The 26,004-nt window shown below is 32.6% G+C and overlaps 1 protein-coding gene and 1 non-coding gene across 13 annotated transcripts in view; one reads left to right on the forward strand and one right to left on the reverse strand.

Moving 5' to 3' along the window:
- Positions 1-26,004, forward strand: part of Nlgn1 (neuroligin 1) — an 816,885-nt gene that overhangs the window by 480,475 nt on the left and 310,406 nt on the right. The gene's annotated exons all lie outside the window — the stretch shown is intronic.
- On the reverse strand, positions 9,981-10,087 carry LOC134471250 (U6 spliceosomal RNA). The gene has a single exon (XR_010040537.1). It is a non-coding gene; the product is annotated as a U6 spliceosomal RNA (small nuclear RNA).

Consider the following 26,004-nt stretch of genomic DNA (forward strand, 5'->3'; position numbering starts at 1 on the left):
TGGAGTAACAACTGGAGTTCTTAACCCAAGCTTTTAACACTCCTGCTAGACCGGCTCTAGAGATCAATGTTTCTTAAACTGATGACTTGAAGCTTTATTGGTATTGAATTTAACCAGGTGATACACTTTGTGTGGTAACTTTCAGTAGGTGATATGCCAGTGTTTAAATGTGGCATGCAATTTTATTTTGAATGACACAATGTCTTTGTGTTTTTTAAAATAATTATTGCAACTACTAATAGCATTAATTGTGACTCTCTTTAAAACGTTGTTACTTTCAGTTTGACATTGGCCTAAATGCATTTGTTTTGAACACTTTAACAGGACCAAAATCACGAATGCCAATTTTTCAGGGCCTGGCTAACCTGACTGCATTCCGTGATCATGGACTGTATTTCAAACTCCAGTCTGCCAGTTTTTAAATGCATTCTTCTAATCTAAAGGCATTTTGTAAAAGCATGTGATCAACTCAGTGACACATGATTTTCTATTGCAAAAAATTCATTTTGTGACGTATCTCATGAATAAGTAGCAACTTGCCATAGTTAATTAATTCATTTCCAAGCACAACTGTTTACAGGGATGTTGGGTTAAAACAAATTCACATTAAAATATTGTCTACTCTTGATGAATCAGTAAGTAGACTGAAGTCTTTATTCGCAGCCTAGAAAATTATTCCTATTGAATAATATCAAATTAAATTTTTCAACCTTTTCCAACAGCATTCAAGGTATACAAAATATTATATCTTCCCACAAAACATTATTTACTTTACAACAAATCAGGGAACTTCTAGAATCATTTTCACCTTTGATTTTATAAACTATTAAAAGTGATCAAGTGAAGATTGCTTTTCTCTGTTAAACCACACAGGCCCTGTTGAGCGTTGTAGGAAAGGTACTAGAAATAGCCATGGCAACCTGCAGTTTCAGGAGCAGAAGTCATGCAGTTCTTGTCATCCACTGCTCCTCTGGGCACATTGAGTTTTGAGGAACATTTCAATACTTTGCTTTTGTTGTTATTGTTTCTTTTATCATCATTGTTTTCTTCATATTAGAAGTCCTCAGAATTGAAGCTTACTTTCTGATTTCTTTTTTGGATTGTAATTTTTCTTTTTTTTTTTTTTTTTTTTTTTTACTGAGTCGCGATTTTGAAAGAAAGGCAGCAGGATTTACATTATGGGCATTAATAGAAAGCCCCATGCAGGCCTTGTCCCTTACCACATGAGTCATGTTGTGCTCATTTTATTCCTTCAAGTCTCAGTTTTCATATCTGAAAAATTTAGGTGACGCTTCACCTCCACTTTCTCCAAGGTTCCTTGTATGAATGAGATCAGGCGCTCACATTAATCTAAAAGACGTTAGCATGTAGCACACAGAATTTAATGTGATTAGTAATTGTTATTGTGGTCATCACATATGGAGAAGCTTGAACCAGTATCCTTTGAGACAGCCCAGCACTGTGGAGAATAATATTGTATGGAGCCAAAACACAACTGTTAAAACATATATGCCTTAAATATCTTATTAATTCACTCTCATTCATTTATTGAACACCATAAGACCAGTAACATTGGGGGCAAGAAAAATATTCTCTAGTTTAATATAAAGACAGGCACATAATGGCAACACAAGCTAATTATATTTAGTCTCCAGTGATTGCTGCATGTAAAAATTATTTGTGAATGTTATCATTAGTGACATAAGGACTTTGTTAAAACCATATGATGATCTTTGTTCAATTTCAGTGGTCTGTTTTTTAATGATGTTTTTACTTATTGTAGTATTTGATGAGATACACAGTTTAGTGAAGAAAGTACACATGTACAGATGAAGTTGCCTTTGTATGTAAGTGCTTAAATTTGACCAACCTGGAATATGCCTGTCTATGCTATTAAAACAGCCTAGTATTGAGAAGTCAGGGGAACCTGGGCTCAGGATAGTACTGAGGACTATCCTTTAAACAGCATATTTTTTTTAAATAAGAGAAAATGAAATTCTTTGGATGTTTACAGTGATGTACCAAACTGTCAAAAGAAGTAGAGAGCAGGAAATCAAACTTTCTTTGTATTAATTTGGCTGTTTCTTTTAAGATATCAGTGGTTTTTTTTTTTTTTTTTTTTTTTTTCAATACCAGTAATCAAACAGGACCTCATGCTTGTCAGGCCCACGACGTGTTGCTGAGTCATTTACCCAGCCATGGACTGTTTTGCTGTTATTGTTTGCTTTTTAATAAATTGATTTCTCAAGTACTTAATGAAACAAGAATGATTTAGGAAAAAAAAGAGGAAGATATGTATTATTTGAAAAAAAATGTTCTATCAACAAACCTGAATCAGTGCAAAGGAAGTCCACATAAAAGAAAATAGTGAAAATTTAAAAATCTAATATGACAAATCTGATACTGTTTCCCTGTTGAATAAGAAGGAAATTCATGGATGCTATCACAGAGGACTATTCCAAGAAGAGAGTAATCTCCTAGGTACTTTATGTTCCTGGATTTATACTTTATCATGACTATTAAAATAAATTGCATCTAGAATTAAATTGACTGTATTTAAAGACAAACGTGGTAAACCTTAATTCCTTTTTAGTGAAAATGGGAACAGTAACATACATAAAATATGACAGATAAGGGAACAGCACCAGAAAAAAAAATCAATATTCATTAAATCTTAATTTAGTTTAACTTTAAGTGTTAAAAATAGATATTAATATTTGACTTTTTTCCAGTACTGGGCTTTGAATCCATTGCCTTTGTGCTAAGCTATGTTCCTGCCCCTACTCCTTTTTTTTTTTTTAAATTTTGAGTTAGGGTCTCATTAAGGGACTAAGTTGCCAAGACTGGGCTTGAACTTGAGGTCCTTTTTCCTCAGCCTTCAGGAATTCTGGAATTATAAGCATATACCACCATGCCCAGGTTTACTTTGTAAGAAAATAGCGAGATTAAAATATTTGGAATATAAAATGAGATTTTATGCAAAATATCAAAGTAAATATAACACTTTTACTTCACGTTTGTTTTCTAAGCCCTGGCCTCAGAACAGATCTGAGTCACTAGTGATAAAGATGTGAAAACCAAGGATAAAGCAGATATTCTTGGGAAATTGGCCATCAGCAGAATAGGGCTTCACTGTTTCTATCTGCATGACAAACGTCACGTCTGAGATAGGACATACTGTCTTTTGAAGTCAGCAAGGGCAGAGTAGAATTCTTACAAGCCAATGGTCTCTTCTCCAGTGTGTGTGTGTGTGTGTGTGTGTGTGTGTGTGTGTATGCTATGTTTTATCTCAATTTATCTTCGAAGAACGGCATGTGATGTTTAGTCAATAGATTATGATTTGAATCCTTTCACTGGTTTTTGATTTGTCTTTTTTGCAGGCTAATCTTATAAGTTCAGTTTCTCATCTGTAAAACACATTAAGAATACACCTACCTTTATTACTCCAGAACATTAAAATGTATAAAGTGGTAGGCTCTCTGGTCCATTTCTGTTCTTATAGATTGTATCAGTTTCTTATTGGTGCTGGAATAAGTTACCAGTTCTGGAAGTATAAAGTCCTGAAGCCCAGGATCTCCTGGGTATCTCATTATTTGGGCTCTTGGTAGAGATGCCACTGTCTTAATTTTTCTGTTTTTATTCTTCTAAAGACTACCTGCATTCCTTAGCTCCTGTCCTCTTCCATGAGCCCAGTACTTTCAAATCTTATTTTCTCTCTCTTCAGTCATTACCTTTCCTCTCAGTCTCCTTGTTCAGCTTCCCGCATTGGTTCTGCAGACTCTTGTGCTTACATAGGTTAATCCAGATAATATCTTTATCTCAAGATTTTTAATTTGTGAATATCAGCAAGATCCCCTCCATCAAGTAACAGTAACATATATTATTCCGTGGACTGAAACATGAACATTTTTTTGAAAGCCAATTTTTATCTACTAAAGAGACTCTGAGGATTCAAGTTACTTAGCCCCTCAAGTATATAAAGAACACATTAAAGAAAAGATTCAAATTTAATCTTCATATTTTGTAAGCATGTTTTAAAGAGCATATAGGCCCAAAAGTTTTTATTAGGATTTTCATGTGATAGAAACCATGCAGGATAATACACATGGTTTTACTAAACTAAGTAACCCCCATTTTATTTGGTATCTTTATTTATCTACACTTCACAAAAGAGGAAATAATATAACGAAGATAATTTATGAGAGCCATCCTGCTAGTGGTAAAATCAAGACTGTGGAATAAATGTGGCCAAGTCTGAAGTTCACTTTATTAATTATATTATGTTCTGCCTAAAACTCATTGTAAATCAACTAGAATAATCTAAAAGGCTTTCTAAAATTTAAGCAAAATCACTTACCATTGTATGGTTATAGTATCACTAATTAGTTGTATACTTTACCTGTTTTTTTTTTTTTATCTTCTCATACTAACAATGGGAAACACTTCATCAAACATAATTCTTATAAATATAGAGCTATTAAGTGTGTGTTTTGATATTGAAAAGGTTCATTTTATTTTAAAACATAATATAGTTTGTTCTACAATTTGCATAAATCTTAGAAGATATGCAATCAATGTAATGTTAATGTGGCTTCAAGGTGGTGACACACTTTGTATTCCCAACTACACAAGAGGATGAGGCAGGAAGATCCCAAATTCAAGGCAAACACAGTCAACTTAGTAACCTAGAGAGACCCTGTCTCAAAATAGAAAATAAAAAATAGCTGAGGAGCTAGATCAGTGCTTGAGAGCTTGACAAGCATGTGAGTCTTTGCATTCAATCCCCTCTGCCATAAAAACCCTAAAAATTACTAAAAGATGTGTAGGTAAGCTTTGCATTTGAATTACTTAATTCAATTACTTAATTATCAAAATACTATTATCTGTTGTTTTTACATTTCAGTAGGAAGATCTCAGAGTACAAATTACCCAGAATGGCAATGAAACATTGACAAAAGTGAAATAAACCTGATACCCTGGGAATCTAGTAATTCCAGTATGATCTCCACTCAGAAAGGAGAAAAAAATCACAAATACATTAAGATCATTAGGGTAAAATGGCAGTAAAATAAAGAGTTTTTAGATTACCAATCATGATTATAACATGTTCTACTCTCTATATACATTTAAACAGTTGGCTAATGTTTCCAAAAAATAATCATACAAAATTGAATCGGCTTTGGAATGAATGATTCATTAATGCTTAAAGCAGTTATGCTGGAAAGATAGTGGAATGTAAATATTGTCTCTCAGGTGGAAGTTTCCCTATAATAATGAAAAGTATGATTAATTTAAGAGCTGAAAATGGTAATCTTTGTTCCCTTTAGATTTGGTTTAATCTTACATCTTACCAAAAAAGAAGTTATGTTCTAGCATAAAATCTATACCAATGTCACTTTTGAACAAATGTAGACTGTTCCTGATGGAAAGAACTATAATACCTACCAATGTGAAATGTTGCACAATTTCACATTGGAGTCACTGGTGAAAGAAGAAGGAAAGATTGATATCAGAAGACATAGCTGCTTCTGTCTCCAAGACTCTGCACATTAAAGATGTTGTGTTCCTAATTTTTGTTGTGTTGTTGCTGTTGTTTTGATACAGAGAAAAAGAGAGAAGGGGATTTTCAAGAAATTGAAAATCACTGCCCCAGCACCTTATAGCTAACTGGCTGACAAGTACATAAACGTATTTAAAATTAGAAGCTGATAGTCTCAAATATTGAATTCTAAATTCAAGGAAAATGCTATAAAAGTGAGTCGGAATGCCATGTGCTTCAATTTTAAGATCTTTTGTTGACTTAGTTTTCCAACTTACATTTTAAGATGCCTTTAAATTGAGAATTTAAATGAGTTGAATATAAAACCCTCTAAAGCGTCTTGAAATTCACATGGAATTCACAGCCATAGATTTCAATTTTTTGTTTAATGTATACACAAAAGAAAATAATGCAGTTGACTTTAGTCAAGTGTTGTTTTAATGTCAGTAATTTATTTTTGTGTTCACTTTCACTTGATCTCAAGAATGCATTTAGAGACATCAGAATGGTTTTGGTTCATCTGAATAAAGGCTTTATTTCTTCTGTTTTGACTGTGATCAAACCTCATTTATTTTACACTAAGAAAATAATCATTTCTCAACTCAAATTTAATTGAATTTATAAATATGAATTTTCACTTTACTGAAGAGATTATCAAGACATTTTCCCAACTGGATTGTATTATATTCACTGGAGAAGTAATTAAAGTGTGTGAGTCCTGTGATCTGTTCTTAATCATACAGAAAATGAGTGTCAAAACTGGAAAATGAAACTGAACACGTGGCAACTAGTATGTATTTTCACCAAGATGTTCCTTCTTTGTATATAAAAACTCTTATACTGCAGTTGTCAGAAATTGACACTGTGAAAATTTAAGTGATGTTGATCACTACTAATTGTATGACTTGATATTATTTGAACCGCTTGACTAACTGTAACAGAGTCATATCCAACAGGGCAAATAATTAAAGAAGACCATAACCTCCACTGAAATATGCTAGATAAGGACTTGAATATGTGTGACAGGAGTACATGGTGTTGCACATTCAAATCCCTACCTTAATTATTTGCTAAATTTATTGCTTACACAATAATATTTTAAACAAAAGAACTACACTAATCCAGGCTAATGCAATCCCAGAAATCTTTAGAAAGAAATATAAAAATAAATTTTCTTTGTGACTTGGAATAAATACCAAGTTGTATAAAGAACTAAATATTTGTTTCTTCTATTTTGGATCAAATTTCATTTATCAAATTTCCTTGAACTTCAAATAGAAAGGAACAGGCAAATATAGGTTATTTGTCAATCATAGTAATGTGAGAGAAATACATGAATGTATTTCAAGCAATATACTTCTAGATGCATGTTTAAGACAAAAACATGGAAAAGAATTGTTAAATTTGCTTTCTCAAATGATTTCAAGTGTATGGCCATAGGTTTGGGGTAATTGTTCCATGAAAAATGTGATGATGTTAATTTAGGAATTGGACTGCAGTGGAAGACTGATGGCTTGTTAGGTATATCTTTATGAAAGGAAAGTGGAGTAACTCAATAATGAAACAATTATTTCAGTTATATTTTTGTATTTAAAAGAAAAGCAAGAAATTTTGCCTTGGCAACCTGCCTAATGAAATACATATATCAATTGACTGGTAAATCTAACTCAAATCGAAGCATTTTAGTCTAATATCAAACAATTCCAATTGAGAAAAATAAAACCTATTGTCTGAACTCTTCCCTTAAAGGAATATAATTAATCTAAAAATCGTTTCAAACACCCAAATAAAATTATACCATGATGAAAATATCTAGGTAGCTGATCGACCTGGTAAGCAGTGGGCTAATAAATATGTACCAAAAGCCTGTGAACCAGCCACAAGTTTGAGATCCACAGACCCATGTTTGTAGAGCCAATACACTGCCTGTTAAAACACTGTTTCAGTCCTCCTGCCTCACAAAGAAACCCAAGATGTAATCCTCTAAAGCAGTTTAGTTTTGAGCTCACTTTTGGTTTTATTGTAGACTGGTTGTAACTAGGCTGTCCTCACTTAGGTATTACAAGATTTCAGTCACGTAGCACCTGATCCAGCTCATTGAACAACTTTACTAGTCTAACAGACAAAATGCTTTCTTTACTCACATGCTAAATGCTTTTGTGTGCCTCCATGAAACCATATTTTGCAGAAGGGTAGCCTAAAATTCTCAATAAGAAGAGAGGGTAGATTATGAGCTATCTTCAGGTCACTTTATGTAATTTGTATAAAATAGAAGTTTGGGCCGATGCCCTCTAGAATTATTAAAAATTTCACAACAGTGAGAAAATGGCATTATACTACGCTTGAGGCCTTTCTAAGCAAGCCCATATAGTCGGTTGTTGCCTACAATGATTTGTGACTTAGAACAATATGACACGTCTAAGGCCAACACAGTGTCACTTGTGCAAACACTCCAGAAGACAGCGGTTTGTGCGTACAAGTCGCAAAGAATCTATGGTGGCTGTCTTGAAGCTAAACTACCAACATACTTTAACAACTGAGTTAAGGGCCAATATTGAAAAGCTGGAAAATTTTGACACTGAGAAACAAACATATTTCTGTCTTCCCTTGAATTACAGGAAGCTCAGCAACCTAACCCATCTTAACTAGTAGCTGACCCTTTCATACAGCAAATACATAGCCCATCTCTCTCATGTAGGCAAGCATACTGCTTCGCAAGTGTAAACATCTTGGCCATGCATGCTTTTGGGTTTGAGACTTTTGTGTGCTATCAGCACACAGTAGTATCTTTTTAAAAATGATGTATATTTTCATAACCATTGGATAGAATTAGGTGTCTAGTATCCTGAATTTTACACAATTTTAATTTTGTGCATTTGTCACTTTCTTTTTAATTTCTCACTGTATTTCTTTGAAGATAAAACATGAAATTTTGAATTTAGTAAAAAAATACAATTTACTTTATCAAAAAATGAAAAAAATTGCAAAGATGTCTTTTCTAACAATGGTTGATTTATATTTACTGTAAAAAATATACTTTACCATAGTGCAAGATACATTATTAATCTAATTATTTTAATTACAGTCTATTCTGTTGATGGATATTATCCCTTGAGAGCATAACAAAAAAGCAAATGAACAAGGAAAAATCCCTCACCAATAAATATCTTACAAATCATAGTCTACAGATTTTGAGAGCTGTTTAAATATGGTTGACGATTTAAGAGACACAGGAACTTCCATATGTGGAATCAAATATCACGTTATTAAAATAATTTTTATAGTGCTAAGAGTAATTCACAAATAGTTTAATTGTAATTATATAAGCCATTTCATTTACTGCATTCTGTATTATTCTTCCTGTAGTCACACCATATTAATGTTAAAACTCTTTCTTCACAAGCATATTTCTTTATAAGCTAACAACCATGAAATAATAGTCACAAAATAACATTCCTTTTATAAATTCCAATTATTTGTAAAGTGTGTTCACGTGAATATTAAGAAAATATAGTCTAAATAAAGTTGACAAATACAATGGAATATTAGCTATCAGAAGGATGGTCTTGAGGGTTTTATAGGTAAATGGAGACAATGTAAGACTATACTCATAAGTGAAATAAATACATTTGCAAGTTTTGTATTGTCTCTCTAGTGTAAAATAATAATAATAATAATAATAATAATAATAATCTGAAAGAGTAATAAGATTCAAAATGTACAAGACATATTATAATAATGAAAGGGAAAGAAAGTGCTCAAAAGGAAAGAACAACTTGTAGGTGTACACATATAACTGTATGTTTAAGTGTGCAAGATAGATAATCATGCTAGTAGTTCTATTAGTCCATCAAGAAGAGTAGTTTCTGCTGTCAATGATTGTTCATTTTTTATGTTTACATTTTGTAACTTGAACTACTTCTAAGATAACAGTATATATTAACTAATGATTTCTTATTTTTTTTGAAATTTTGTATTTTTTCTACTCTTTTTGTTTTGCTTTTGAAAAATAAAAAAAATTAAACTTTAAAAAACCAAAATTGACAAAAATAATCAAATATCTTACAATGACCACATATTTTTTTATTGTAAAGAGATTAAGATAAAAGAGGACATAACAAAACAGATCAGAATAGAACAATTTAGACAACACAGTATTTCACCACAGGACAATCCGATATAACAGTAGCTACCATAATGTCTCTTTCTTTGAAATAGTTGAGCATACCTTCATATGCTTCATACACAATACACATACACAATAGTATCAAACATAACAAAGTAGTATAAAACCATTAAAGAGAGTGAAAGTATTACACGGTATTCAGAACCAAATAACAGAAAATGAACAATGGTTACTATATTATCCCATTGTCCATAAAAAATTTGTTTATACTACCACACATGATAAAATCCAATAAGATACTGCATGATAGAACCAAACAATATGGAACGCTTCACAAATTTGTGTGTCATCCTTGTGCCGGGGCTGTGTTAATCTTCTCTGTATTGTTCCAATTATAGTACATGTGCTGCCAAAGTGAGCACTGATCACATAATGTTAAAACCAACCAATTTATAAGTTAATGGATAATTATTAATTTGAAAACTTTCCTATATAGTGTTAATTTTATTGGAAATTGTAGCTCAAATATTAAAAAAAGTTATTTCTCTTCATGTATCCAAACATATTGTTCACATTCTAAGTAGAATAATATTTTCCTGAAAAAGCAAGTGTACTAAATATTTCATTCATAAACTTTCATCTCTGATAGAACTATATAAAAGTTTATGCAAAGTAGACGGTGTGGAATTTCTCCAAATTATTTATATTAATTTTACACACTTAAGAAACTGTAGTTTTGTTTCCAGTTTTTTTCTTCTTTTCTCATTTTTAGCTTTTCCCTTTCTTCTTTCCCTCTCCCACCTTCCTTTATCTCCTTCTCATTTGAATATTTTCCTCCTATTTCACAATATCTATTATACATTTTGGTCCTTATTTGCACTTTGTTTTCTCACAACAGAGAAACAATGCAGTGTTTATATGTGTGCTCAATTTATTTCACTTAAGAATATGTTCTCAGATTGCATGCATTTACCTAGAAATGTCTCAAGCTTATTTTATTTTTTGGCAGAGTAGTGCTCCATTGCTTAAAAAATCCACATAGTCCTTATCCATTCACCAGTTGATAGGCATTTTAGTTATTCTCAAAGATTTGACTACTACAAACTATGCACCCAGAAACATGGATGTACATATATCACTGTGGTATGATGTTTTTAATTCTTTCAGGAAGATAACAAGAAGGGGCATAACTGAGTCAAATGGAACCTCTAGTCCTAGGTTTTTTGAAGAATCTCCACACTAATCTCCACAGTGGTTCCACAGTGTCTACACTGCCATCAACAATGGAGAAGTATTCCTTTTTCCCCATAGCCCCACCAAAATGTGTTATTGGTTGACTTCTTAATAACAGCCATTTTTCTGGATAATAACAGCCATTTAGAGCTGCTTTAATTTGCACTTCTCTAACGGCCAATGATGTTGAACATTTTTTTCATGTATTTATCTTCCATTTCTATTTCTTCATTTAAGACATGTCTATTCATTTTAGATGCTCATTTTTGGACTGGGTTTTTAAATTAGAGGAGTCTGATTGTTTTGAATTCTTTATATATACTAGATAATAATCCCTTGTCTGTGAAACAGCTGACAATTTTTTTTCACTCTATGGGTTGTCTCTTTATTCTGTTGATGATTTCTTTTGCTGTGCAAAAAGCTTTTTAAGAAGATGAAATTCCAATTGGATTTTGTGATAGTTCCAATGTGACTGAGGATTTGTTCATAAAGTCTTTGCCTACATTAATATCTTCAGGAATTTTACCTATTCTATCTTCCATCAGATCTAATGTTTCTGTCTTAATATTTAGATCTTTGATCCATTTCAATTTTAGTTTAGTGCATGATGAAAGACATGGGTCTAATTTTAACCTTTGGCATATGAAAAGCCAGGTTTTCCCAGCACTGCTTAAGTGGCTTTTCCCAATGAATGTATAAATATATCTGGAGTTGTTTCTGCACCTTCTGCTCTGTTCTAATGACCTTGGGTATGTTTTTGATGTTGTTGTTTTGGTTTGATTTTTTTTTACCAGTATCATGCTGTTTACATTACAGTAGCTTTGAAGTATAATTTCCAGTGAGGAATTGTGATGCCCCTGTCTTACATTTGTTGCTCAGAATTGCCTGTAATATTCTAGAACTCTTTTGGTTCCAAATGAATTTTAGAATTGTTTTCTCTAACCAATTTTTAATATTCTCTTCAATCTCTTTTTTTCAGAGTATGTAGTTGTCAACATAGATCTTTTATTTGTTAGATTGATTTCTACATATTTCATTTTTAAGCCTGTTGTGAACTATGTTGTTTCTTTAATTTCTTTCTCAGTGAATTTGTTGTTCATATACAGGAAGCCTATTGATAATGTCGACTTTGTATCAGCTGCATTACTGAATTTGGTCATTAAATCTAGAAATTTTCTGGGGGAGTTTTTGGGGTCTTCTATGTAGTATATCACATCATTCTCAAATGATGATACTTTAACTTCTTCCCTTCCTAACCTTGTTCCTTTTGTTTCTCTCTCTTGTCTAACTGTTCTGGCTAATGTTTCCAGAGCTATATTAAATAGGAGTGGTGATGGTAGACATCCTTGTCTTGTTTCTGATAAACAATGAGGGAAAAAGGGGTTGGAGAGAGAGTAGGGGAATGGTAAAAAAGTCAAATTATATCATGTATAGTTACACATTCCTTACGATTAATATGATCATTGTTTATATCTAAAATGTACCTACAAAATCACTTTTTAAAAAGCTATAGTTTCTTCACAGGATAAAGATGAACACAGATTTTTGGTAAGAGTAATAACAAAATGACAGTTCTTTGTAAGCAACACCTAATCACATCATCTTTTTAAAATATTGTCCATCTTCCTAGAAATAAATTTACTTATCTGGATGATATCTTAATGGATAATAATAGGTGAATAGTCATAACAATTAGATTGCTTTGGGTAAAATACAAACAAATTTGATTACCATGTTTATTTCTTAGTTTCCTCATCTGTGGAATGAGAGGAGTAACTGTACAAATCTTTAAGCTATTCTCAGACTTACAAGTATTAATGTATTAAAAGCCTTTTTAAAAGGACCAGCATATTAATGTAATATAACTTTTATCCTCATCATTGTCAATCTTATCATAATTTCATATGGCATTTTGTTATTTTTCAGCTGCCTCTCTTAGGCAAAAGGTCAGAAAAATAATATAATCCAATATTTTCAAAATTTATTTTAGTTAACTCTATGAATCTTAGAAGTAAAAACAAATACAGAAGAAGTGGGGAGATGGGAGAAAGTTTATTAAGTAAGAGTAGGTGATAAGGTCTGTGGAAAAAGAAGACTGGACTCTGGTAGATGGTCCTGTTGGATGGTAATTGATATTTTCCAACTAAAGTGGTGAATTTCTAATCCTTCCTCGGAGCTGTCCAGTCAGCACTTCTAAAGGTACAAGTGATGACTTACTGTACCCTAAAATGAATATGCCAGAGTGTGTGTCCACCATGGAAATGCCACAGTACTCATTTCTTTTTTTCTTAGAAGGAATTTCATGAAGAAAGTCATACAACTCTTAATTTTCTAGAGTTTACTGATCCCTGAGCTTCAGATATTTTTCAAAATGATGTTAATTGTGAGTGAATATTTTTAGCTCTCTGAGTAATGTGTGTTATAGTTTGCCTCTCATATCTAATTAAATCAATCAGAACAATAAACTGAAACCAAAAGATCCTCAGACCACTAAACAAGAAAGAAACTTAAATATTGGTGATTATTTTGAAAAACAAAGAATGGCTGAGTTAAAAAACTTTTAAGTCAGGTAATTTCCAGTTCTGTCTTTTCAACATTAAGGGTAATATTAACTGTATTGAGATCATTAATAATAATCTTTTATTATAGATCTCTGTGTGGGTTTTGGCATATAACTTGGAAGATGTTCAAAGATTTGAATGATATTTCTGTTACAGGCTTCACTTCTCACTTATTTATTTATGTGAATTCATTTTCTGACATCTAATATCTATAAACCAAGAACAAAACTTATATTTAATACTATTTGATAGTTGGAATAAAAATTCATCAGCAAATAAAAGAAGTTGTTGGAAAACAAAGGAAATCTATCTTATTTTTTTTATTTAAGAGGAAAAAGAGAAAAACACAAAACAAAACAAAGCGGTGTAAGGGTACACGTAATACAGAACTACAAAAAAACAAAACATAACAGTAAGAAATCACCTGTTAATAGATTACATACTATCATCTTGAAAATAGTTGCTCAAATCACAGTATCAAAGAATACAAAGTGGACATTCAAACAGGGAGACTGCAAACAGCTGTGTTCAATGATCCAAAAATATTAATATAGTCAGCTATTTAACACCCCTAAACACACTTGCTGTTATATCCATTAGAGCTCTTTTTTCCCCCTCCCTTTTTTACAACAAAATTTACACATTTTGGATTTTATTACTCCTTAGTTCTTATTACTTTTGGGGGGGGAGAGAATACAGTCAAATATGGCAAAACAAAACTGTCAGTCAAAACCAAGGATAGACATAGCACATGGTGTAGAACAGAGTACAAGGTTATCAACAGTGGTTATCAACGTTGTCTCTTGTTTCCTTAAAAAGAATTGTCTATCTCATTAGGAAAATCTATCTTATTAACATACCAATTTCCAATACCTTTTTATTTTTATATGTAGAAGGTATCCAACATATTAATTTTTATCAAGAGTTTTTCATAATGATGCAATCCTTAACCTGAAAGTAGTATAAAAACATAATTTCTCACTACCCCAGGAATCTTCTACATTTAATTCTATTTGCCTATATACTTCTGTTGCACAAAATTATAAGGAAATGACCTATAGAGGAATCTCAGAAGAAAAAAATTATTTCATTAAAAAGCCAAAGCTCTGGGAAAAGTGAAATAAAAGTTCAAGGAGAAAAAAATAATTTAGAGTATTTTAGTAGTACAGAGTCTTGATTCATTTTATTTCGTAATGTAGTACAGTAGGGATTAAATTGATATAACCTTTAAAATCAATTAGGTCCAAATACCAAGAGTTATAAAAATTATTTTAAGATGGTAATATTTATAGTTTGTTATAATTTATATTTTTGCAATATTACATTTTCAAGGAAACATTTTATATAGTAAAAGTATGAAACAACATACTTCTTGAAATATTTTACAGTTATATGAGAAAAATGTTTTTAAAAGCTACTGGCTGGTGAAACTCTGTAAGCGATCATCTCATTCTAATATAACATGATTTTAAATTAAACTAATATTATTGGATGTTTTCAATGTTTATTTAATATAATATATATTCATACAGAATTACATTAGAGATATTTAGCATATATTAAAAATATTTTGAATTTTTTTTGTTTTTTTTCTTTAACAATTTTGCATTCTTCCTAGAAAATAAAACGTGAATAAGACCACACATACCTAGAAGTGCACCATGAATTACACACTTATCTTTTGGTGAGTAAACAGGGTGAGACAAGAAATACAAGCATATTAATTAAAGCACTGTTTAGTGTAGTATAAAGTTCTCTTTTGTATATGCTCAGAATGTACACCATTTTAAGTATTTAATTAAAAAGTGACATTTTACAAAGTTGTACCTGGATAATAAAAATAAGGTTTGGGGATTCTTTTGGGACATAGGCAGTCTCAAATGAAGTTTGGACACACAATATTTTGATGTACAGAGAATTGATTTTAAAATTCAATTACAGAAACTCCCTGACTGGCCCAATACAAGAATGAAGAGAGAATTCACATGTGGACTGCTTGTCTCACTAGTTCAGAACAATGAAATATGCATCTGCTTAGAGAAGTAACAGTTATGCTTCCACGATGATTTTTGCAGCTGCCCACTCCAAAGAACCACTTAGCTATTTGCTACTTATTCAGGATCCAGAGAAATTACTGCACAGCTCATCTTTGGTTTCTGGATAAAGAACAAAAGTAAAAATGGTGTCCTTGATCCCATGGGGAAAATAAGAAAGCCTGCCAATAATTTAGAATTTTTCTCTAAAATGGTATTGTTGGCAATACATAGCTGTAAATGTATTATAGTCAGGCTAATTTGAAATGTTTCTCTTTTTAAATTTATTCAAAAATATACATATTAAAGTGTACAGTATACTTTAAAATATTTTAAAAATAACAATATATTTTAAAAATAACAGTATATTTTAAAATGACAAAACTGCACACAGTTTAAAAAATACAACATAATAGTACTGTTAAAAAGTTTATTTTTTTTGAAACAGCATCTATGCCATTGTTCTGATTCCTCTCATTCTAATCAGAATGCAAAGATTTTCAAAAATTATGTATCTTAAAATTATTTTGGCTGTCACTCAATCTTATTTTTAGTGCTGTCATTTTCATTAGACTCATGGTATGTTGAATATCCTAACATCTTACTGTAATGCAGCTTTCCTTAAAAATTTTTAGTGATTATAAAATGAAATACTTACAGATCTTTAAGTCTAAAGATGTAAAAACTTATAATTTCATTACTTTGAAATAGTGTTCTTTTCTCTGTGTTCATGACCAAAACATTCTTTCAGAAAAGACTACCACTCTACTATGAAAGAAAGAAGTGATCTCTTTATATTTTGGAAAAGGAAGCTTAATTTTAATAATTGTGCTTTAATTGTGTATGCTGTAAAGTTCTTTTTTAAAATGTCTATATTTACAATTCTAGTTTCCTTAGCTAAATTGTTTAACTATTCTGTATATCCACAAATGAATCACTTTCTATCAACTGATCCTGTCTATTCTCTTTAAAAGAGTTCCCTCTAAAGTAGAACACAGCAAGTCTCATTTCCTTGATCTCATAAGATTTCTTATTACCTGTACCTGTCATAAATTCCATCTTGCAATAATATTTTATGTTCCATATATATTATGTATATACATATATATATATTATGTAATACATTATATATTGTACTTTTCATTGTAGTGCATGATACATCTTCAGTCCTAACATTAACATAAGCTTTAAGCCATCATTTCCATTCCCTAAGACAATTCAGTGGCATTTTCAAAGTGTTAACATCATTGTACTATTGATTTACCAGCTGAGGTGGCCTTGATAAATTATAACATAAAAGCCAGTTGAGTCTTTCTTGCTAGATCCCTTTTAAAACAACTCTGACAAACAGTTTTTTCTACTCATGATTGAAATGTTCTATGTACCTTCTGAAACTTTGTGAATTATTTCATTTTTAACATGTAAAAGTGTAACATCTGATATCCAAGTTTCCTCATCTAGGGTCTCTCATCTAATGTAAATCTTCTCCTTCTCAGAATCATATCTGATGTAGAACAGCAGCTCACTACCGGGGCAGCAGGGATCTTAGGGAACAGTTAAGATTTTCTCGGCTTTTCTACTTCTGGCTCTTTCTAAGGAACAAAGAAAGGCAAATAAGAAGGCCATGAGGTTAGAAAGATCTTCCTTAGAAGTGCAAGAAATTTTGCACTTCTTTTGAGGATGGCTTCATTTAGGATTGGAGGAGGCAATGGGGACTATTGGAGAGCGAGGTTTGGTTTCTCATTCTCGATCCCAGCATCTGTACATAAATACCGGTAAACACAGGCAGGAATACAGGCATGGATTTTCACTTGCAGACACTTCTGTGACAAAAAACACTAAACTCACTTTATTATGAATCAAAGAGAGCTACAGAGGGGCTCTGCTCGTCTTGATCCTTGTACCTTGCTTGTTCACTGATAAGGAAAAGGACAAAAACATGTCATACTTCCCCAAAATGGGATTATTTCTAGCACATTGCTTCTGCGGTAGGTACTGTAGAACTGTATTCTAAATAGCTAAAATTCCAGCATTCAGAGTCATTCATAGATTTGTCTGAACTACAAAAAAGTGCTGATAAGCCTCCATTGTTTATTTTTATTTTCAACCTAATAGTTGCAGGTATGATCTTAAGTGACTTTAATATAAAACCAATTATATTAGGTCTTGAGATACAAGTTACCTATTGTCAGCATTATGACCTATCTAGTGTTTATATTCTAATATATACATATGCATTTTTTCCCAGATCATGGACACTCAGGATAGAGTACTCTGACCCTTGTTCTTTAAAATCACATAGTCGCCTTAGTAAACTTGTTAGATTCTGGATACGTAGCATTTTGCTTTGTAAAAAGTGGCCTGAGTCACAGTTGAGTAGCACATTATTCTCAACTCACTTGACCATTTTGAATCACACTTGTCTGTTAAAATAAAAATGCTACTGACTCACAGATTTATTGGGATAATTATGATCTATAAAACCTGAGGGCTAAGACTATGTCACGTAATGCATGATACATAAAAAGCACTTAGCATTAGTTGAATTGAATGAAATCTTATAGGTTTAAACAGGAGAAAATTTTTCTTAATTTTCAACTTCATTTTTATTGGTTTCTCTTTTTTCTCTCTATAACTAATAAAATAGCATTTGTAAGTATTACATACTTAAAGTTTAAAAAGAAAATACCAATTATTTATCTTATTTTTGTAGAATTCTATATAAAAACTTGTAAATTTTCTGATGAAAGTCTGGTTTAATATAGTCAATACAGAGATTGTATTGACTTGACAAGTTAGATACATCTCATTCAATATACATGCATCATCCATAAAAGTTGCACTTTCTTACTTTTCCCTCAAAGTGGCATTTATGTGATTCAATGACTCATGATTGCTTCAAGTGGAAGAGAAACTTGTACCGGTTGCAAGATGAACAACTATCTGCTTGTCATCAGGCGTTTACAATCTGAGTACCATACGGTTGGGTAATTTATTTTGCATTCTTGCATTTTATTTCTTTCTTGCAAGTACCAGCATAGTCGTACATTTACCTTAAAGGAATTCGCAGAGTATTCCAGGTTGTCAGTTTTGCCCACACAGTATCAGAAGTCAGGTAGCTCACTGAGACTTTTAATTGGAGTTACCTTTTGCTGAATGGATAAGTGTTACTGGCTTTCGACTCCATAGTTCTAATAGAATGTTGTACAGATAATCATTGTTGCTTACCAACAGCAGCAACAAAAAGATCAATGTAATGTTCCCCAGATCTTTTCTAGGAGAAGAAAATGTTTTTATTAAAGTGCGAATGTATCCAGTATGTTTTCTCAACCAAATTCCTTCCTGCAACTCCTCCAGATGATACACGATGGAAAAAGAGGTAGCGCAAACTACTTACAAGTGAGAGGAGAGGAGCTATGTCAACATCTTCATGTGATACTTTGAAAAATGGTGACTGTTTTAGCTTAGAAATCAGATGCCTACTGGGAGAGTTGTATCTTAATATCATCTATCAAAAATGTAAATTGCACGTTACTCCAGGTGGGCCTGATTATTCTAATTACTTCTTGTTTACTGTTTTTTTTTTTAAAGCACCATCAGTACTGGTGACTGGTGAAAGTGTTTGTGGTAGAGGGGTACTGTTATTTCCATATTTGCTGAGCCACATTGATTTATATGGCTAATATTTTATCAGTGAAAAGCAAAAAGTAAAACTACAGCCTGCTGTGAAGGGAAGTATATACAGAGAATGAACACTGCAGGGACATGCTCATAAATATTCATTAAAAAGGGTTTCATTGAAAATGAAATTTAAGTACTTAAGGTAATGCAATACAAGTAAGTGAAAAGCTACTTCACCTCAGCCAAAGAAACAAGATAGAATGAGATCATCCAAGACAGGAGGATCAAGTTTAGAACATGCTTTTTGTGTCCCAAAATGTGAATTAAGCAAAATGTGTGTTAACGTAATTGTCATATTTTCCTGGTGTTTCTGAAGACCACTACTTATACTATAATAAAACACAGGTTTTTAAGCATAGTGTCATCATATGCTTTGAAAGTTTTGAGTTCCCTTGGATGAGGCACTGAGGTGTGCTCTCCTGAAGATAGATAGCACTGTCCAAGACCTCTAAGTGCCTCCCTCCTTCAAATAAATTAGCCTCAGTGAGTCCCTACACTGTCTAGTATTGTTCCCATCTATTAAATGGAAAGGCCACTCCATTCTCCTTACCTGGCCTTTGTCGGGAAGAGTGCAGCCATATGTAGAAGTATTGTTTAAGCCATAAAGGACCATGAAGCTATCCATTTTTATAATTTTCTACTACTAACTTCGGCAAACTTATAGAGCTTAATTCCACTAAGATTTCTTAGTTCCAGTGACAATTTTTGCACTCATCTAGAAGACTTCAGTAAGAAAATACCATTTAGCAATAGACTTTGAAGTGAAGGCGTTAGTCTTATGGATATTTAGGAAAAGAACATAACAAGTGCAAAGGCCCTGAGATAGGAGTTTGTTCTGAGAGTTCAAAGAGCATCAAACCTGAGACCTTGGAAAGAAGTAGGTGAGAGAGGCAGTATAAATAGTTTGCAGAGTAGAAGAAGAGATATAAGAGGGATTTGCAGATCACTGAAGAATTTCATCTTTATTCTGCATCAACAAAAGCAAGGGAATTACTAGAAACTTCTGAGAGATAGTGTAACAGAATCTGACCCATATGTTCACAGGATCACTTTGGTTTCTGTGGGAAGGAAGTGAGGGCTCAGTTATGAGAACATTGCAATAATACAAAGAGAGAGAGAGAGGGAGGGAGGTGAATTGGAAAGAGGCTGTGAAGCATTAATTGCCTTTTTATGGTGTAGCCAATGTCCTCACTTATAGTTTAGATAAAAGATGTGATGGAAAACTCAGTCAAAGTGACTCTAAAGTTTTCTGCTCCTGAGCTAATGGAAAGCTTGGTTTCCTTTACTGAAGAAGGTTCTATTTGTCCTTTGTTTGTTTGTTTTTAATGTGTCTGGCTGAGCATATAGACACATAGGGTCAAATTAGGTGAGATATTTATTTGTTTGTTTTCCAGTTATTTGTACTAAATTGCGCTGTTTCCATTGTTACTAAGTCAAAAGAAATGGAACTATGTCAAGTTGACTTAAGTCATTGTGCCATAGGTTAGTCTTTAGTATTTTTTAAGTTGATTTGTGTAAAGCAAACTGGAATTCCTCTTTCTATATAAGTTGTGTTTTAAATCATTAAATTATATATTTGTATGGAAATTATGTTGCTATGTCATAAGTAATTCAGCCATGGAAGAGAGCAAATCGTTGTGTATAATCAGAAAATAAACCAAGCTGGGCATGGTGGTGCATGTCCAACTTGCATGCATTCTAGCACTCAGGATGTTGAGTCATGAGGATCCTAGTACTGAGTCTGAGGACAGTTTTGGCTACCTAATGAGTTCTATGCCAGCCTGAAATAGATATTGAGACTATACATTCTTCTCAAAAATAAATACGGAAAAATAAGATAAAATAAAATAATAAAAATACAATGAGAAATCAACTCTCTTCTGCAAGATAAAAAGGAAGAGTAACTTATGGAGGAAAAACCATGTAGTATGATTTGTCAAGATTTATCTACAAAATAAGCCTTGGAAAGAGACAGAATGGAAGAAATCACCTCCTATGGTATTGTTCAAGAGAGCTATTGAGGTAGTAACAATACCTGTGGTGACCGAAGTTGTCGTATGTGAACAAAGTCTTTGGGAAAGTATATATTTGGGGTGGTGTTGGAGGAGGAGAATAGTAGCCAGATGGAGCTACTAAAATAGTCTTTCTTTGTTTTGACTAGATTTATGAATTTACTGAAATTCTTAGAGGCTCGGAGTTAGTTAAAGGTTAGCATCTCTGAGGCTGTCTGGCAGGGTGACTATTTGCAGGATGTGTGATGAGTCAAGTTGATGTGACTCATTTGGCTTAGGGGTGACTGTGTTCCAGCTTAGGTCATGTGTAATGTGGGAGTACTTGTGGAGGTTCTTTGGGTATAAATCACCTGAAGTTAAAGAAGATGATATTAGTATAAGCAATAAAGCTAACAAGGATGGTAAGTGATGATAGATTTTTTTTTAATTCCCAAAGAATCACAGAAAACCTAAAGAAGTCTTAAGTAATGACAGTAGAGAAACACAAGAAACCTTAAATACAAAAGTACAAAGTGAAGGGTTGTAAATGACCCATTGGAGTAACTGAGTGATCAGATGGGAAAAGGAGGAGTTAATAGTGAAACATAAAATGTCAAACAAATTAAAAATTCAAGTGGACATAGCAGTGTCTAGTGAATTGAAAGGACTGTCAGTTAGATGTCAGTCTTTGGTAGCAATGGTACCTAGAGAGAGAGGCCTGAATTTCCATGAATGACAGGAAGAAGCAATATGAAAATTAGTGTCATAGAAACTTCATTATGAAGAGGGAAAACTGGTTCCTCCCCATTAAATTAGGTAAAATAAAAATATACTTCCAATAGCAGAATACCTCATAATATGCCACATTATTCAGGGACAGAAATTACAAGGCTCTGTGGACTAATGGAGTTTGATGACCTCAGCTGGGGGATCTAGAAACGTGTTAAAGCTAGAGAAATGACCAAAGGGGTAAACATCTCCAGTGACAAACAAAGGTGGCAGGCAGTATTTCTGCTTGCCACAAAACCCCAAGCAAAGAGGTCTGGTTATTGCTTGGCAGAACACTTTAAGAGAGGCCATTTTTTTTTTTTTTTTTTTTTTTGTCATTGTTCCTCCTGGGCTTTTATAGATCCTCTTTCAGAAAAACATAATGAGATGACAATGACTATCACTTAAATTGTCAGAGCTTTCTGATGATATTCCACTTTCTCAAAATTCAGACAAAACTTTTACTAAGCATTATCTAGGTTTTTTTGTGTTGTGAATAACATCAATTAGATTCTCAGTGCACTCCATAAACGTTACTGTCATATACACCTCAAAATTTCAAAGACTTCAATTGGCTTTGATGGACTTTTTTCTGAAGATATTTTATATTTAGGATGTGTTCGTTAATATCAGTAAAGTAAATAAACATGTCACTCATGGAAAGGGACGTGTATAACAACTGAATGGCACATCATATTGTTCTGTGTAGTTGAGGAGGTTTAAAAGACTAAATAGCTTCCAAGAGCTTTTTAATATCATTAAGAGAAAAAAAGTATGTAGGAGTAAAGAAATCATATATAAAAGAACAATTTTAAATAACCTCTACAAATTTTACAAAATCATGGAAAAAATTTGGGGTATTTTTACATTCTGTGTCACATAAAATGGCAATTTCTAAGTTTGTCCTTCCATCTATTTTTTATTTTTTATTTATTTATTTATTTATTTTTGTCTTTTTCCTTTTTATCGTTACCAGGGATCGAACTCACGACTGCCCGCTTGCAAGGCAGGCACTTATGCTGCTGAGCTAAATCCCCAGCCCCTGTCCTTCCATCTTGTATGGAGGAAAGAGTGAACAGAAATATGGATGCTTCTGCATTTATCAAATATTTGCTTTGATTCCATGCCAACCACAACTTGTATTAGTATTATTATAAAACTCAAATGGAGGTATTTTTAATAGAGATAAAGATTACTATGAGTAATTATCTTCTCACTGAACTCTTTAGCTTTCTGTTTTTTTCTTTGTTTAGCAATAATGTTGTACACTCTATTCCTAATAACTAAATTTCCCTGTCTTCTACGCCCTGAGTAACAATGTTCTATAAATTCTATAAATAAATTTTTTGTCTTCATAAATCAGTATTTAAGTCTTTTCTCATGAAAGCTTTTGATAAACCTGTTTTGATCACAAAATTAACCTTTAAATAAGAATTAAATCACAAAGCAGTTCATGGCCATCGCTTTATCACCAACTTTTGTTATTTAAACATATGACAAGGTTGATTTAAAAGCCCAGAAATATCTCTTTAAAGACACAAGAGATTAAGCATACAAGTGCCTACTTCTCCACTAAAAGAATTCCTGTTCTGGGTAATTTATTTCAGGATTTCACTGAGTGCTCACAGAAATCTTGCAAGGTATATAGTGGTACTCCCATCACACAAATAAGGAAAACCAGGCCGAATGGTTATGTCTACCCTAAACTTATACTCCATCTTTCACAAAGAAAGCTGACTTTTCAAAATCAGCCCTTGCTCTTAATTTTTGAGCCAATTTCCCTTTTTCTACATGTTGTGGGTCTTTTTCTTTTTATTCCCATTGCCTTAATTCAGACCTTTATCATTTTGCATCAAAGGCAAACTGTTACTCTAGCAAGCAAATCCCTTCATGATGTTGGTCATTTCAATTTCTTACAGTTAAACCACTTGAGGGTTACATACGTTGAGGAACTTGCTTTAAGGTCATAGAGCTTGAAATATCAGTGATAAGGTTTAGCTGTATGTAAGCGCATGAAAGTTACAATTTTTAGTTAAACCTTAGAACAAGAATCAATAGTTAAAGTCTAATCTAAAACTTTTCTTTTATGTAGTCCAGCATAAAAATATGGATTTTTGTACCTGTCTGAAGGTCAATAGATACTAGTTTTATTGAAACCCAAGAGAAATGAAAAATCCAATAATGCCACTCCTACACACAGGTAGCCAGGCCTCATTCTCTTGAAGTTGAAAGTAGCTGATTCCATTTGTCATGAGAGTATGACATCTAGACACACAGAGACACAAACAGATCATACACACAAACACATACACACACAAACAGAGCATGCACACAAAGAGCACACAGATACACACAGAGTACACACAAACACAGCACATACAGAGAGCACACACACACAGAGGACACACACACACAGCACCCCTATTATATTGAGTCACACCTAATAAAGTCCATTAATACCATAAATTATATCATGGATAGACTAGTTTATTCAACTACTTGTTTCATTTTATCTGTATGTGTCTTTGTGTCTATGTAACTAGTGGTGAGTAAAATATAAAATTTTTCAAATCATGAGAGATCACATAATTAGAATTGGTAAATTAAATAAAATGTATATTTGCAACATATAATGGTTTTGTAGGAGAAGAAGTATTAGGAGAAGTATTAAAGAGATCAAAATGATCAAGATATTTTATATACATGCACCAATTTTTTTTCGTCTTTTTTTTTTTCTTTTTTATCAGTACCAAGGATGGAAAGCAGGACCACACACTTGCAAGGCAAGTGCTTATGCCACTGAGCTAAATCTCCAGCCACATATTTTTTTCCTCTTTTTTTTTTTTTTTTTTTTTCTTTTTACATGCACCAATTTTTCCACGAGGGAGTTAAGAGCTAATATAGGTTTGGAGACTACAAAGACATATCAATCGCCAGGGACAATACAAAGAGCACAAGCTGTTCTGAGTAAAATAAAATTTTTAAATACATTTTTAAGGATAATACCTCATGGAAAATATTGGAATAGCTGCCAATTTTTCTCATTGTCACAGATACCACTGTGCAAAGCTGTCATTAACTTCTTAAAAATCTATGAATTTCCACATTAAAATTATTTATTTATTCATTCTATTATATGCCATCTTGTTATAATATCAGCTCTTTAAAAGAAGTGGTTTTCTGTATTAATATCCTCTCTTGTATATTTACTATTTTCATCTGCAGCCGATCAGCTAGTATAAGATCAAGGGCCTCTAAGACAGTAGTCAGTAATCAATAGCCTACTGCCCATTTTTGTACACCTCAGAAGTTTAGCATATATATATATATATATATATATATATATATATTTTTTTTTTTTTTTTTTTTTTTTTTTTTGTCTTTTTCCTTTTGATTGGTACCGGGGCTCCAACTCACAACTGCCTGCTTACAAGGCAGGCGCTTACGCCGCTGAGCTAAATCCCCAGCCCCAGTTTAGATTTTTAACAATTTTTAGATGATAAAAAATTAAAATAAAAAAGTGTCAATATACACAAAAGTTCAGTTCAAATTTCAGTGTCCTGATTTTTTTTCCCGGGAATCCAAGTGTTCATTCACTTGCCTGACACAGGTCTGCTTGTGGGCTACAGTAGCACACTGAGCAATTTTAAGGGATCTCTTGGCCCATAGTGTCTAAAGCATTCCGTTCCTGGATATTTAGAGTAAAAAGTTGCTTATTTAGAGTAAAAAGTTGGATATTTAGAGTAAAAATGTCCACCAGGAGTCCCTTGACTGAAAAGCTTCCATTCCCACTGTTTCCAAACCTGTCTCCGTAGGCTGATCTTTTTCACTGTCTCTTAGGGCCTCCAGCACTGTGTTTAAGTGAAGTCGGTAACTCCGGCCACCCAGGTAATTAAAGACAAAAAGTAAGAAATATTTTCTTTATTACAAAGTCTCTAAATGCAAGATCTTTGAAGGAAAGAGTTCTGGAAATCTCATTTTTAAAGGAAAATGTTTTTCTCCCTCAGATTTATAATTAAAAGACTATGGACTTTATCTCAAATGCCTGTGTGAGATGTTTCATTACACTGAA

This window comes from Cavia porcellus, unplaced genomic scaffold, assembly GCF_034190915.1.
Source record: "Cavia porcellus strain 051 isolate PalLab524CR breed Dunkin Hartley unplaced genomic scaffold, mCavPor4.1 scaffold_17, whole genome shotgun sequence".
Lineage (NCBI taxonomy): Eukaryota > Metazoa > Chordata > Mammalia > Rodentia > Caviidae > Cavia > Cavia porcellus.